The 12,679-nt window shown below is 40.2% G+C and overlaps 1 long non-coding RNA gene across 1 annotated transcript; it reads right to left on the bottom strand.

The window, feature by feature from the left end:
• Positions 1 to 4,770: 4,770 nt before the first annotated feature.
• Positions 4,771 to 6,644, bottom strand: LOC124335761. Its single transcript, XR_006916902.1, has 4 exons — positions 6,605 to 6,644; positions 6,397 to 6,539; positions 5,164 to 6,306; positions 4,771 to 5,079 (listed from the first exon to the last, which is right to left on the bottom strand). It is a non-coding gene; the product is annotated as an uncharacterized LOC124335761 (long non-coding RNA).
• Positions 6,645 to 12,679: the final 6,035 nt, after the last annotated feature.

The raw sequence follows: 12,679 nt of genomic DNA, 5'->3' as shown, positions 1-12,679 counted from the left end.
CTGGTTAGTTGCTTAAAGTGTTCATATCTGTTTGTTCTCTTTAGCCTTAATACATACAAATCAACCGATAATTTTACAGATGAAAATGATTTCCATTACTGTGATGATTATTAAATGAACATGGACAACTCTCGAGATGTACACATTAATGATGACTATTCAAGTATACAGTACCCACGCTAGGTATTGGATCACCACGGTCCAAAAGTAGCGTTTTAACCCACGCGAGATAGGCCTAACGACGGTGTCTCGCGTGGGATTTTTTTCAGTAAACTTAGGTTGCTCGTACGAAATTTATTTTTTCTTCTCAGAAAGATGAGTGACTACTCTTCATCTTTCTGATTTTTAATTTTTAAAAAGTGTTTGGGTTCTATGGGTAATTTTATCATTTTTAAATATTGGATCACCCAAAAATATTTCGCATGGCCTGTCCCTACCCGCGGCATGGCCTTAGGATATGACGGGGAGGAATCCTTTGTCTGCCATATCCTAAGGCCATGCAGCGGGAAGAGAGAAGACGATTTTTCGCAGTCCCACCATTGAATTCTTTGCGTGCCAGATTGCCTATCATGGGACAAGTGTGAATTTGTACGCGCTAGATTAATTTCGACTATGCCACCTTTCACCAACTCTTCTAACGGAACAAGACGCTATTCTCTGTCCGATCAACGGCCTGGCTAAATTGAAACCCGTTGCAGCCATGACAGCAGCAGCACTGATAAACATCCCAGCCTTCATAGCCCGAATCCAGAAGCTGGAGCAGTAAGTTATGTCAGCGAGAGCAGATTTAGCACCCACTCGTCAAGTGAATATTCCGCCACCACGTGACCACGGCACCCTGTTGTGTCAGTGGCGTTTAAGAACTTTAGTGAGAAGTTAGTAGAAAATTTGGCGACTAAATTGGAGAGTTTAATGGTCAGTAGAAGTGTTGGAAGGGATAGAGGCGTGCCATTTGAAAGGTTCAAGTAATGTTATGACGGATGCTCTCTCTCTCAATTTAGACGGGAAGTTGCTGAAATGTGAGAGAGATCATGTTTTTTGTATTTTGAAAAGTAGTAGGCCTTTGGGTTATGCTCCACGTGAATTGTTCTTCTGGTATGCACTGTCAGTTGCACAAGCATGCCGTTGGTCAAACCTTTTAAAGATTCCGTCCGATTCCTCCACCAGCTCACGCATTTGAAATGTTAGGCATCGATGATCTTGGTCCCTCTACACACTACGGATTCTGGAAGCAAGCATGTAATAGTGGCGATTGATTATCCGACGAAGTGGGTGGAACTAGCAGCCGTCCCTTATACTTCTACTTCAATTTATTCAAGACGATAATATTTATCGCCATAGTCATCCGAAAGTACTTGTGAGTAACCAAGGTTCTGCGTGTTCATCGAGAGAGTTCGGCGCCCTGCTGATGGAATGGAGAATCGATCACATCCTGGCTACTCCGAAACATACGCAAACGAACGGTTTATGTGAAAGGCTGAACGAGACAGTCAGAAACAGAAATTTCTCCCTTTGAAATGGTTGACGATAGACGCCCAGTGATGGCTCAAGGCAATAAGCTCCCGTGGCCACCTGAACGTCCCAAACCGTATGAAGTTTTTTCCGAAATTCGTAGGTCTGTATCAAGTGGTGAAAAAAGTGTGTGAAACTACTTATTTTGTGGAAGACTTGCCCTTAAGGCGGAAGAAAAAGGAGTTCAAAAGATTTAATGCCCATGTGTGTCAAATCCGTCGCTTTCACGCTCGTGATGATGTGGAGTGGGAGTTGGTAGAACATTCCGACGCAGGAGAAAAAGAGGAAGGAAGTTCTGAGTCAGAAAAAGTAAGTGTAGCTATCAACAACACAGAACAGCCAGAATTCTCACGAAATGCTTCGTCGTCTAGACCACCACGTAAAGATAGAATAACTTTAAAAAACACCAATAATACTATAAGACTAAGAGAAAAATTTGAGAAAAATGTCGTTAATTTCAATATTTGAAAGATAAGAAACACAAAAGGGGTCCATTTTTGCAATAAGATGAAATATTATTTCCATTGTTTGTGATTTGAACTTGCCGTTTTCTGAAGAAGTGAATCCAGGGTGCTGGCAACGTATTCGACCACTGCACAGTCCCATTACTGGTTTCTAGCCGAAGCAAGATGCAGCATTCCATTGGCATGACAGCCATGAATAATTGTGTCCAATATCTGTAATATAAATTAAATATTTCATTCCTGTTTTAATACTTAGGAAATACTGGTTTGAATACCCCAGAATGGAAACGGATGTAGTTAAATAAAGATTCTCGTCTTTTTCTTCTGTGCTGAGGGTTTCACATCTATATCGTTGTTCACCATCGTGACTGGGAAACCATTTTTTTCCCCTTTTCTTCTTGGTTTGACTTGACAGATAGACACGAAAAAAATAAGCTTGATTGTGTTGGCTGACACTTTTGCAGTAGAGTGGATAGTGCAGTCTGGTTTTGCCATTACCTCTCACATAAGGAACTATTCTGATGTTCTGTATGATGATAAACTCAGAATTTTGACTCAAGTAGTAAAGAGATATCCCTTGGATATCCAGGGGATGGATCGACAGACGAACTCGACGTTCAGTTACCTGAGGACGTCAGGTACGTCAGGTAACTGGGACATGCAGTGATGATCCAAATGTCGCTTCGTGTGACATCAAAATGAGATATCCGTGAGAAATTTATTTGGATAGACGAATTTTATGCCTGGAGGATCTTACATTGCGCTCAGCGGATATTTCATAAACTGCAAGAAGATTTCGAAAATAAATTTTATTTTCTACAACAATTGAATTGAACAAAATTACGGAACTTAAAAATAAATTACAAATTCAATTATTTTTACTTTAAGTTTAAGTGATAACAGAATTGGGGAATAAAAAAAACTAGGAAAGGGAGTAAACATTTCTTTTTTAAGGGAAAATACCATAGAATAGATGCCACAGCAGCCAATGCGCGTTCAATCGCATCTTTAAACCCGTTACCACCAATTGAGGATATCATGCCAACCTGGGGGGAGAGGAGAAATAAATGAATTTGTGAACATCAGACAGTTATGAAAAATAAATTCTCAAATTACTAATTGGCGTCTAACTTCTTCGTCCCTCAGGGAAATTTCATAACGTTCCAGTTCTGCCATTGTCTGCAACGGTAGTCCTTGTATTAGTGACAGTTTTTTGGTTAATAAAACCATTTGGTCGGGCCTGATTTTTCAATTGCTCAAGATCTTTGTGGTGCTGAAATTAATTTTCTACAACCATTTCAATACGCCATAGAACTTTCTTCACATCTGAACCCCTAATACTGTCATTTGGCAGTTCCAAATTAGCCGAAGAATACATGCCTGAACCTCTGGTAGTCAAATGGGCTGGGGACATAAAACATCTGCTATATATTACCAATGATACACCGATAATTGCTGATTGGGTAAAAAATGAATACCGTTAACTCTCAGATTTCTAAATACACCAGCACTCCTTGGCAACATTGACGTTGGCTCTTGAAGTTGCAAACGGTGATATTCTGGTACCGGGCCACCTAAGCCAGATGACTCACTAGACAGGAAGACGGACCAGCTGTAGGATAACTTTGTACTGATGACGAACCAAAAGTGGAATCTTCGTGCACTGACGTCGAACCAACTGTACTGTAATGGTAGACAGATGCGGGACCAGCAGTGGGATAATGGTCCAATGTTGAAGGACCAGCACCTGGATAATTGTGTGATGATGATGGACCAACAACGGAATAACTCTGCACTGATGAAGGACCAGTTGTTGAATTTGACGACGGACCATCAACGCAATTACCCCGCACTGATGAAGGGCCGGCGGTTAAATTAATCTGTACTGACGACGGACCAGCAACGGAATAGCTCTGCATTGACGAAGAAGCCGAAATGGAATAACTCAGGACTGATGACGGCATTGGGATAGCTTGACACTGATGGGCCAGCAATTGTATTGCTTTGCACTGATGACGGACCAACACCTGTAAAACTGTGCACTGGCGATGGACCAGCAATTGCATAACTTTGTCGTTGGGGAAAAGTTGCACCATAATTGTGTTGAAATGAAGAAACTTCTGAAAAAGTAAAAAACAAATGAATACTTCCTAAATGGAAATAACAGTTAACACTAACGCAAAGAAGCTGGTAGGCTTGAAAGTTGTTCGTCACTTCTGAGTCACTTTCTGAGCTATCTTCTTTGTCCGTATCCGCATCAACAATGGCACAATGAACACGTTTAGATACTGGTGGTGAATAGCATTAACGTGGACTTCTAACGAGGCTAATTGCTTTTCTTCCACTGTGATCAATTTGCATTCCATGTGATTCGTTATCGGTGTTGAGGTCTGATTGCTGCTTGGCCATGGCCTACTTAACTTCTAGGCCGGCGTTCGAACTATATGCCCCTTAGTGTAACTTTTTACACCCCATCCCCTTCTGCAACCTAGACGGTACACAGCACATCTAGCGGTGAAATCACCTACTACGTGGTTGACTGGATACAAAGTTGTAATAGAAATACACTTTCTGGAAATTTGAAAATTAAAAAAAAATGTCTATGAAATAATTAGTCGAAACACCTGTTGCCAATGGATGTCTCTTTATTGCACGTCACATAAAAATAATAATTAAAATAACAAGCAGACAAACTTGTAAGTTAATGATCATTGAGAGTATGCATAAGCTTAATTTTAAAAAATTAAATGTTCCGATCTTGCGACATTTTTTATTTTGGAAATAAAGCAAGTTAAAAAAAAAGAAATTCGTTATCATGAATTACATTCCAACGTGGAACGGAGAACAAATTGGTTAAATGCAATTGATGCCAATTGTGGTTTTAAAGAAAGGACATTTAGAAACACTGCTGGAAGAACTTACACAAACACCTTTGTTTGTCAGGCTCACTTTGAGGAAACATGTTACGAAGGTAATAAAAAGAAAATGAAATTGTCTGCGATTCCAACAAAGTTTCCAACATTTGTCGTTGGCTACCCACGGGAAACAAGAAAAATATAGCTGGAAAGTTGTGGAACAGAAGAAATCGCGGAAGACGCAGCACCTAAAAAGGACGTCTGGGCAAGAAATATGTTATTTTCAACTGATGGAAGATTTCTCTTGTGGCCCTCGATGGACTCATTAATACTTGTCAGATAAATGGATGGGTGGATCGAGGTCGTCGTCTCTTTTTTTACTGTCTGTTGTCTGCTGCTGCCTGGGCGGCCCTTTTCCATCTTGTTGTTTCCATTTTGTTGTCTTTTTCGCCAGTGTTGCAGTAGCTCAAGATGGATAGAAGGGGCCCTTTTTGTGTGCGTTTCTGCCATGCGAATAAAGTTCGACGATTTTCCATTACTGATGGTATGTTATTTATAAATATTGTGTTTGAATGCAAAAATTAAAATTTTTTTTTATTTCAGTTTGTTCTGTAGAATCAACCAGCGCGACATAAAAAAAGGATGCCAACCTGATGGCCTTTTTGAAATTGGCACAAGCTCTTTTCCGAAGAGGAATGGTACAACACTTTTCGTACTACATGGAAGGCGGTCATTAAAAAAACGATTCCGAGGAACCCCATCATATCTCCAAGTGTAGCAGCATTACACTTGGAGATGAATAATGAAGTTGTTTTTCGTTTTTTTCATTTTTCCATTTACGTTTCTTGAATCAAAAATCCTTAATTCAGAAGAAATCTCTTATTTTTTTAAATTTCCCATCCTACTTCCTAGACTTGAGCACGAAGTGCCCATCACAATTTATGTTTCAACCCCATCACCAAGTCATATAATGAAGTAAGTTTATCGTTATTGAGCTGATGATATTGCAAGGCATAGCAAGAACATCAGCTGTTCCATTTGTCCGTGGCAATTTTTATAAATGTGCAAAGGCAATTTACGGTGCCGTTTAGGTTAGTGGAAGGAATTCATATTTAATTTGTTCGATACTAGAAAACACGGAGGAAGAAATGACGGAGAGACATCTCATCAACGTGACGTCCTGTTAATAAAATGACTACCATCTCTCCCCCCCTCCCCCTTTTCAAACGTAGGAACCACGGAGGAAGAGATATTTTTTATCCAGCTCACGTCCGCGTCTTCCGTGAGACGGGAGGCTCCAAGACCAGCGGCCCGACAATAAGCATACAGAAAGTCCGTGTGAGCGTTGTGTGGGACGTTGGCCACTAGCAGGAGAAAATCTGCAAAAGTTTTGTCGAGTTCGTGCAGGAATGATTTTTCCAGTTGCGAGGTGGTGTGATATAGAGGGAAGTAGGTGACTACGTTGACTGTGCGCCCTATTGATACGGAATAAAGAGAAAAATAAATAAACAAAGATTCACTTTTTTTTAGAGAACAAAAAAGCTAGATGGGCGAGAAAAACGTACCGAATGGCGCAAAGTTTTGGCTTGTGACCAACGAGGTTCAACATCGTCGTATCAACGAAAAAGGATCGCCACGAAATCAGCAGCATTATTGATATGACGAAAGATAACTTGAGAGTTACCCAACAAGACGCCTCGCCCATAGCCTAACAAGTGAAAAATTCAACAATTTCCTGCAAAAAACGTTAAAAATGGAAGAATTCCTCGTTACATTGGTAAAGGATCCGAAGTAGGAACCGCCGAAAAGGTATGTTGATGTAAAATATGTGCGCAACCAGTTGACATTAAATAAATATGGCAAACCCTTCTCTCCTTTCATTCTTGTGAGATTAATGCGCTTGGGTATAGGGATGCTGTTTAGCACCTCCTTTCTCTCTCTTCTCTCTCTGACAGCTTTGACAGCCATTGACGCTATCTCGTGCTCTTTGATTCTTAACTAGTGGTTTGTTTCTACATCTACTAAGTATTAGAGTAAACTATATATTGCAATTAAAGTATATATATCTGCTATTTTAATTTATTAAGTGAACTATCAATACTCGATAAACTGCTTGCCAAATATTATTCTTAACAGGTTATGGGCCCAGATTAACGTTTTTTTTTTCACAAGGTTTAAAAATGGCCACTCAAAATTTATCTGCTAATGAATTGAGGGATTATGCAAAGTTTAATGGAATAAATTTTCCCCAATGGAGGTATGGTGTCATGCTAAAACTCAGAAGGAAGAAGTTGGAAAAACTTGTGCTCGGACAAGATCCAAAACCAGCAGAGGTAATTACTTTAACAACACACTTTGTTCCGTTAGTAAAGGAATTCTTAGAAGAACACGATGGTTTCTTATTTAAGGTTTGATTTCCACTGAGTAGGAAATAAGATTTTCCACTGTGTGTTCTGTTACGTAAATTTTTGGGATCCCACCCATAAGGTGATGTTTGTCATAGTAAATGTTCAGATTTATATATTTTTGGATACCACCCATGAGGTGACGATCAAATCACAGTGATTTTATTTTGGATTCCACCCATGAGGTGATGATCACATCACAGTGATTTTTTTTTTTGGATTCCACCCATAAGGTGACGAGTGAATTGGTGACCAGTGAACATTTTTTTGATGCAATTTTGCTTGATTCCACCCTTAAGGTGAAGAATGTTGTTGAGAAATGAATTTCTTCCTGTTGGAATTTTCAGAATGAATTGATTGTTATTGGGAATCCAATATTAATACTATATTTTTTTTGACACGAGAAAAACAAATACTAAATCAGATGTTTTTTATCTCAATACAGACATTTAACGATGCAAATGGAGTAACGAATCAAGATGTTATCGACAATTGGATTGAAAGAGATACTGATGCCTGTTCCATTATTTACTACAATATCGAGCCAACATATCAAACTTCAATTGAAGGATCTGCCACGTCAGCTGAAATGTGGAACAGACTGGCGCAGGAATATGCACAAGTAGCAGTGGCTAATTCAAGTCAACTCACAGCAAAATTCTTTCAGTATCTAATGGACCCCGGTAAAAACATTTTAAAATAAATATAGGAAAAAAAAAAAAAAAAGTTTTATATCAATGTTTTACGTAAAATAGGACACACTGTATCAGCTCATGTCAATAGAATGAGACAGATGGCAGAAGAACTCAAGAGTGTTGAGGCTCCCGTCACCGATCAACAACTTATTGAGAGGATCCTTCAAACGCTACCTCCGAGCTACTATAACTTTATATCGGCATGGGAAAGTGTTCCGCTTGCAGAGCGTTCGATTTCCAGTCTTACATCACGTCTAATACTTGAGGAAACAAGAATGAAAAGCAGAACAAACGGACCAAATCCGGCAGATATTGCCTTTTTTGCGTCTCACCCGAACAACAAGCAACAGCAGGCAATTGATTGTAATTCTGAGAACGCCTACGCAGCAAGCAAAAGTTACAATGGTGGTAGAGGAGGCTATCCAGGCTTAAGAGGTAATCGAGGCAGCTCTTCAGGTTATCGAGGTGGTTATCGTGGCGGTAACAACGGTTTTCGTGGAAGAGGTACGAACTTTAAATTCTACAATTTTCAGACCAATTTATTTAAAAAATTTTTTAAATATAAATTTCAAGGCTTTCACCGAGGCCCTAGCTTTGATCAAATTTACTGCTGGGCGTGTAACCAACCAGGACATAAGTCTTTTACGTGCAGAAACAAAGGAAGAAATGAAGAACAAAGATCTTCAAGGCAGAACAAATTCGATAACAACCGCAACCTGAACAACGACAACAATGGGTTTTCCGCCTTGTCTTCCTTCTGTTTCGTAGCAAGAAAGCCGACAGACTGGTACGCTGATTCTGGCGCAACGCACCACATGTCTGAACAACGACATTTTTTTACTACTTTCAAAGAAGTTCCTCAAGGGACATGGCACGTCAATGGTATAGGATCAGCCCAACTGTCAGTACTTGGAGTAGGAAAGATTCAAGTGTACTCCCTTGTTGATGTCGAAAGAAAAGAAGGAGAACTCACAAATGTTCTTTTCGTCCCAGGACTGGGTACAAATTTATTTTCTATTGGTGCAGCAACAGAAGTTGGCATCACCGCACACTTCATCGACAATGAGGTATATTTCAAGAAGAACAGTAAAGACGTTATGGTGGGTCAAAGGCTTGGCCAATCCTTGTATCACTTGAAGATAGTTGCCAAAAATCCAAGCAAAGAAGTATCTGCGACTACTGCTGTAAAGGCTCAAACCTCCCTCACACTCTGGCATCAAAGATTAGCCCATTTAAACAACAAAATTATTTTGAAGATGATATCAAGTAACTCTGTCAACGGTTTGACCCTCAAGAAAGAAAATTTGGAACACGGTCTATGTGAAGGATGCATTTTCGGTAAAATGCATAGGTCTCCATTTCCTACAGGTCGTAGCAGAGCCAAAGAAGTAGGTGAAATCATTCACTCTGATGTCGGTTTTGTCAACGTTCCAACACCAAATGGAGAGACCTGTTTCGTTTTATTCAAAGATGACTTCAGTGGTTGGACTAAGGTTTATCTTATGAAGAGCAAATCGGAAGCCGACGACAACTTCCTTAAATTTGTGGCGTTTTTGGAAGCAACCACGGGCAAGAAAGTAAAGATCCTGAGAACCGACCAAGGTGTGGAGTATAAGAAGAACAGAAGCTGGCGAGAAGAACGTGGCATTATTCATCAAACAACAAATCGTTATACACCCCAGCAAAATGGTGTGAGCGAGAGATTGAATCGCACTGCCATGGAGTCTACACGCAGTGCTCTTTACATGAGCAGAAACAACCCGTCTAATTTGTTAATGAAAAGCAACAAAAGAGTATTAGAATTATGGGGAGAATTTCTGCGAAGCTCTATTTATGTCTTGAATCGTACACTCTCAAGCTCATCTACCAAGACTCCATTTGAATTATTTTACAAAAAGAAACCTAATCTAGATAATCTACGAGTGATCGGTTGTCGAGCCTATGCGCATATTCCTGACTGTCTAAGGAAGAAACTGGATCCAAAGGCAGTGCCATGCTGGTTAGTAGGCTACAACGAAGAAATAAAAGGATGGAAGTTATGGGAACCAGTGTCAAGAAAATTCATCACGAGTCGTGACGTAATATTCAATGAAGATCTACTGATTAACGACTTCGACGGTGACGAAGAAAAACTAAGCGAAAGCAGTCTATTTGACCCACTTCTTCTCACAACAGAAATCCTTGGCTTGGTAAGAAAAAAAAAATTAATAATAATAATAATAATAAACCTTTTCTTATTGTACCAGACTTTGAATTTTATTTTTTTTACTCTTCTTTGGCATGTCAGCTGGAACCCATTCATGATGAGACGCAAGAAGTTGAAGAAATGGCTGCTGCAAACGTTCAAGATCAAAACGGGGTGATTCATCATGAGGTCCAGCCAGTAGGAAGAGAAGATGAGGCTATTGCCGAAAATGATGCTCAAGAGACACATGCTACATGCTGCTCCACTACTGCACGTTGAAATGGAAGAAGAAAACGACGATCAACATTCAGGAATTATGGAAAATGATCCGCTGATCCCAATAAATGAGCTTGATGAAGATAACGAGATTCCAGCCCAAGGAGTGGAGCAACCAATCGAATTCCCGCGCAGATCCTCTCGTCCAAAACAATACAACGCGAGATACAAAGAATTTCGACAGTCTCTGGGAAGACCTCTTGCAAAAATTGGACTCATTGAAACATTCATAAATAGACACGCATCAGCCTTGTTTATTGAAGCCTTTGAACCACAAAATTATCAGCAAGCATTAGCCTCCCCAGAATCAGAAAAATGGATGGAAGCGTACAGAAAAGAGTTTAATTCCCTGATGGAAAACAAAACATGGGAACTCGTACTTCTCCCACCAGGATGCACGGCTATAAACTGTAAAATGATTGGAAAATTGAAGCCAGCATACGAAGGAGTACCTGAAGTTTATAAGGGAAGACTGGTAGCAATTGGATCGCGACAAAGATACGGAATCGATTACGACGAAACCTTTGCTCCCGTTCCACATAGTGAAGCAGTGAAAGCCACACTAGCTGAAATTGCATCGCTGGACCTGGAGATGATACAATTCGACATTAAAACAGCATTTTTGTATGCTAAACTAGACAAACCTATCTATATGAAGCAACCAGAGGGTTTTGTTGTTACTGGAAAAGAAAACTTTGTTTGCAAACTCAACAAATCACTGTATGGCCTCAAGCAAGCACCTCGACTGTGGTTTAAGAGATTCGACGACGTTTTACTTAAATTTGGATTGAAAAACAGTGCTGCAGACCGGTGTGTTTACGTTCGCAGAACTGAGGATGAGACCACTTTTGGCGTAATTCATGTTGACGATGCCATTTTTGGTAGCAACAAACCGCAGGTTTTAATTGATATCAGATCTCATCTTGGAGAGGAATTTCAGATCCATTCACTTCCGCCAACGCGATTTATTGGCATCAACATCAAGCGTGATCGCCTGAACAAACGCATCTTCATGTCACAACAACATGTTATTGAGAAATTGGTCGCAAGATTTGGATTCCAGGATGTGAAGCCAAAAGCCGTCCCTGCAGACCCAAATGTGCGCCTCAGCTCTCATTTGAAGTCGAAGAGCGAGGGAGAGAAAATTGAGAACTATCGTGAAACAGTTGGCGCTCTTCTCTACTTGGCACTGCAAACGCGCCCAGATCTTGCATATGCTGTTGGTCAAGTGGCAAGGTATTGTCAAAACCCAAAAGTTGAGCACTGGCAAGCAGAACTTCAGATTTTTGGCTCTCAACGGAACAAAAGACTACGGCATCTGGGTCGGCGGAGAAAGAACAGGACTTGTCGGATATTCGGATGCTGATTTTGCTGGAGATGTCAACGACCGTAAATCTACTTCTGGCAGCATATTTTTTTTCCACGGTGGACCAGTAGCCTGGGCCAGCAAAAAGCAGCCTTGCACTGCCCTCTCGACAACAGAAGCAGAATATATATCTGCTTGTGAAGCTGCAAAAACTGCTGTTTGGCTGAGTTACCTACTTCAAGACTTCACCGGAGAGGAACAAAAGAAGGTGCCACTATATTGCGACAACCAAGGAGCTGTCAGACTGGTATACAGTGCTGAATTTCATCAGCGAACCAAGCATATTCAATTGAGATGGCATTGGATCAGGGAACAGGCAGCCAATGAGATAATAGAAGTCAAATTTGTAGGAACTGAAAATCAGCTTGCTGATATTTTTACAAAGGCACTTGCAGGACCAATTTTTCATAACATGAGAAGGAGAATCGGCGTCGGCAAGCTTTCCGATTAAGTCAATTCGGGTTTGAGGGAGAGTGTTGATGTAAAATATGTGCGCAACCAGTTGACATTAAATAAATATGGCAAACCCTTCTCTCCTTTCATTCTTGTGAGATTAATGCGCTTGGGTATAGGGATGCTGTTTAGCACCTCCTTTCTCTCTCTTCTCTCTCTGACAGCTTTGACAGCCATTGACGCTATCTCGTGCTCTTTGATTCTTAACTAGTGGTTTGTTTCTACATCTAGTAAGTATTAGAGTAAACTATATATTGCAATTAAAGTATATATATCTGCTATTTTAATTTATTAAGTGAACTATCAATACTCGATAAACTGCTTGCCAAATATTATTCTTAACAAGGTATTGGATAAGAAAACACGGCACCATGGAGCACCAGTTAAATATGTTTTGGAAGATGGTCCAGTAGGCCGTATCTAAGGCAATTTTTACGGTGACAATTATCACTAGGGTGGTTGTCACGA

This window comes from Daphnia pulicaria, chromosome 4 (assembly GCF_021234035.1).
Source record: "Daphnia pulicaria isolate SC F1-1A chromosome 4, SC_F0-13Bv2, whole genome shotgun sequence".
NCBI lineage: Eukaryota > Metazoa > Arthropoda > Branchiopoda > Diplostraca > Daphniidae > Daphnia > Daphnia pulicaria.
This window is presented reverse-complemented; position numbering and strand designations above follow the sequence as displayed.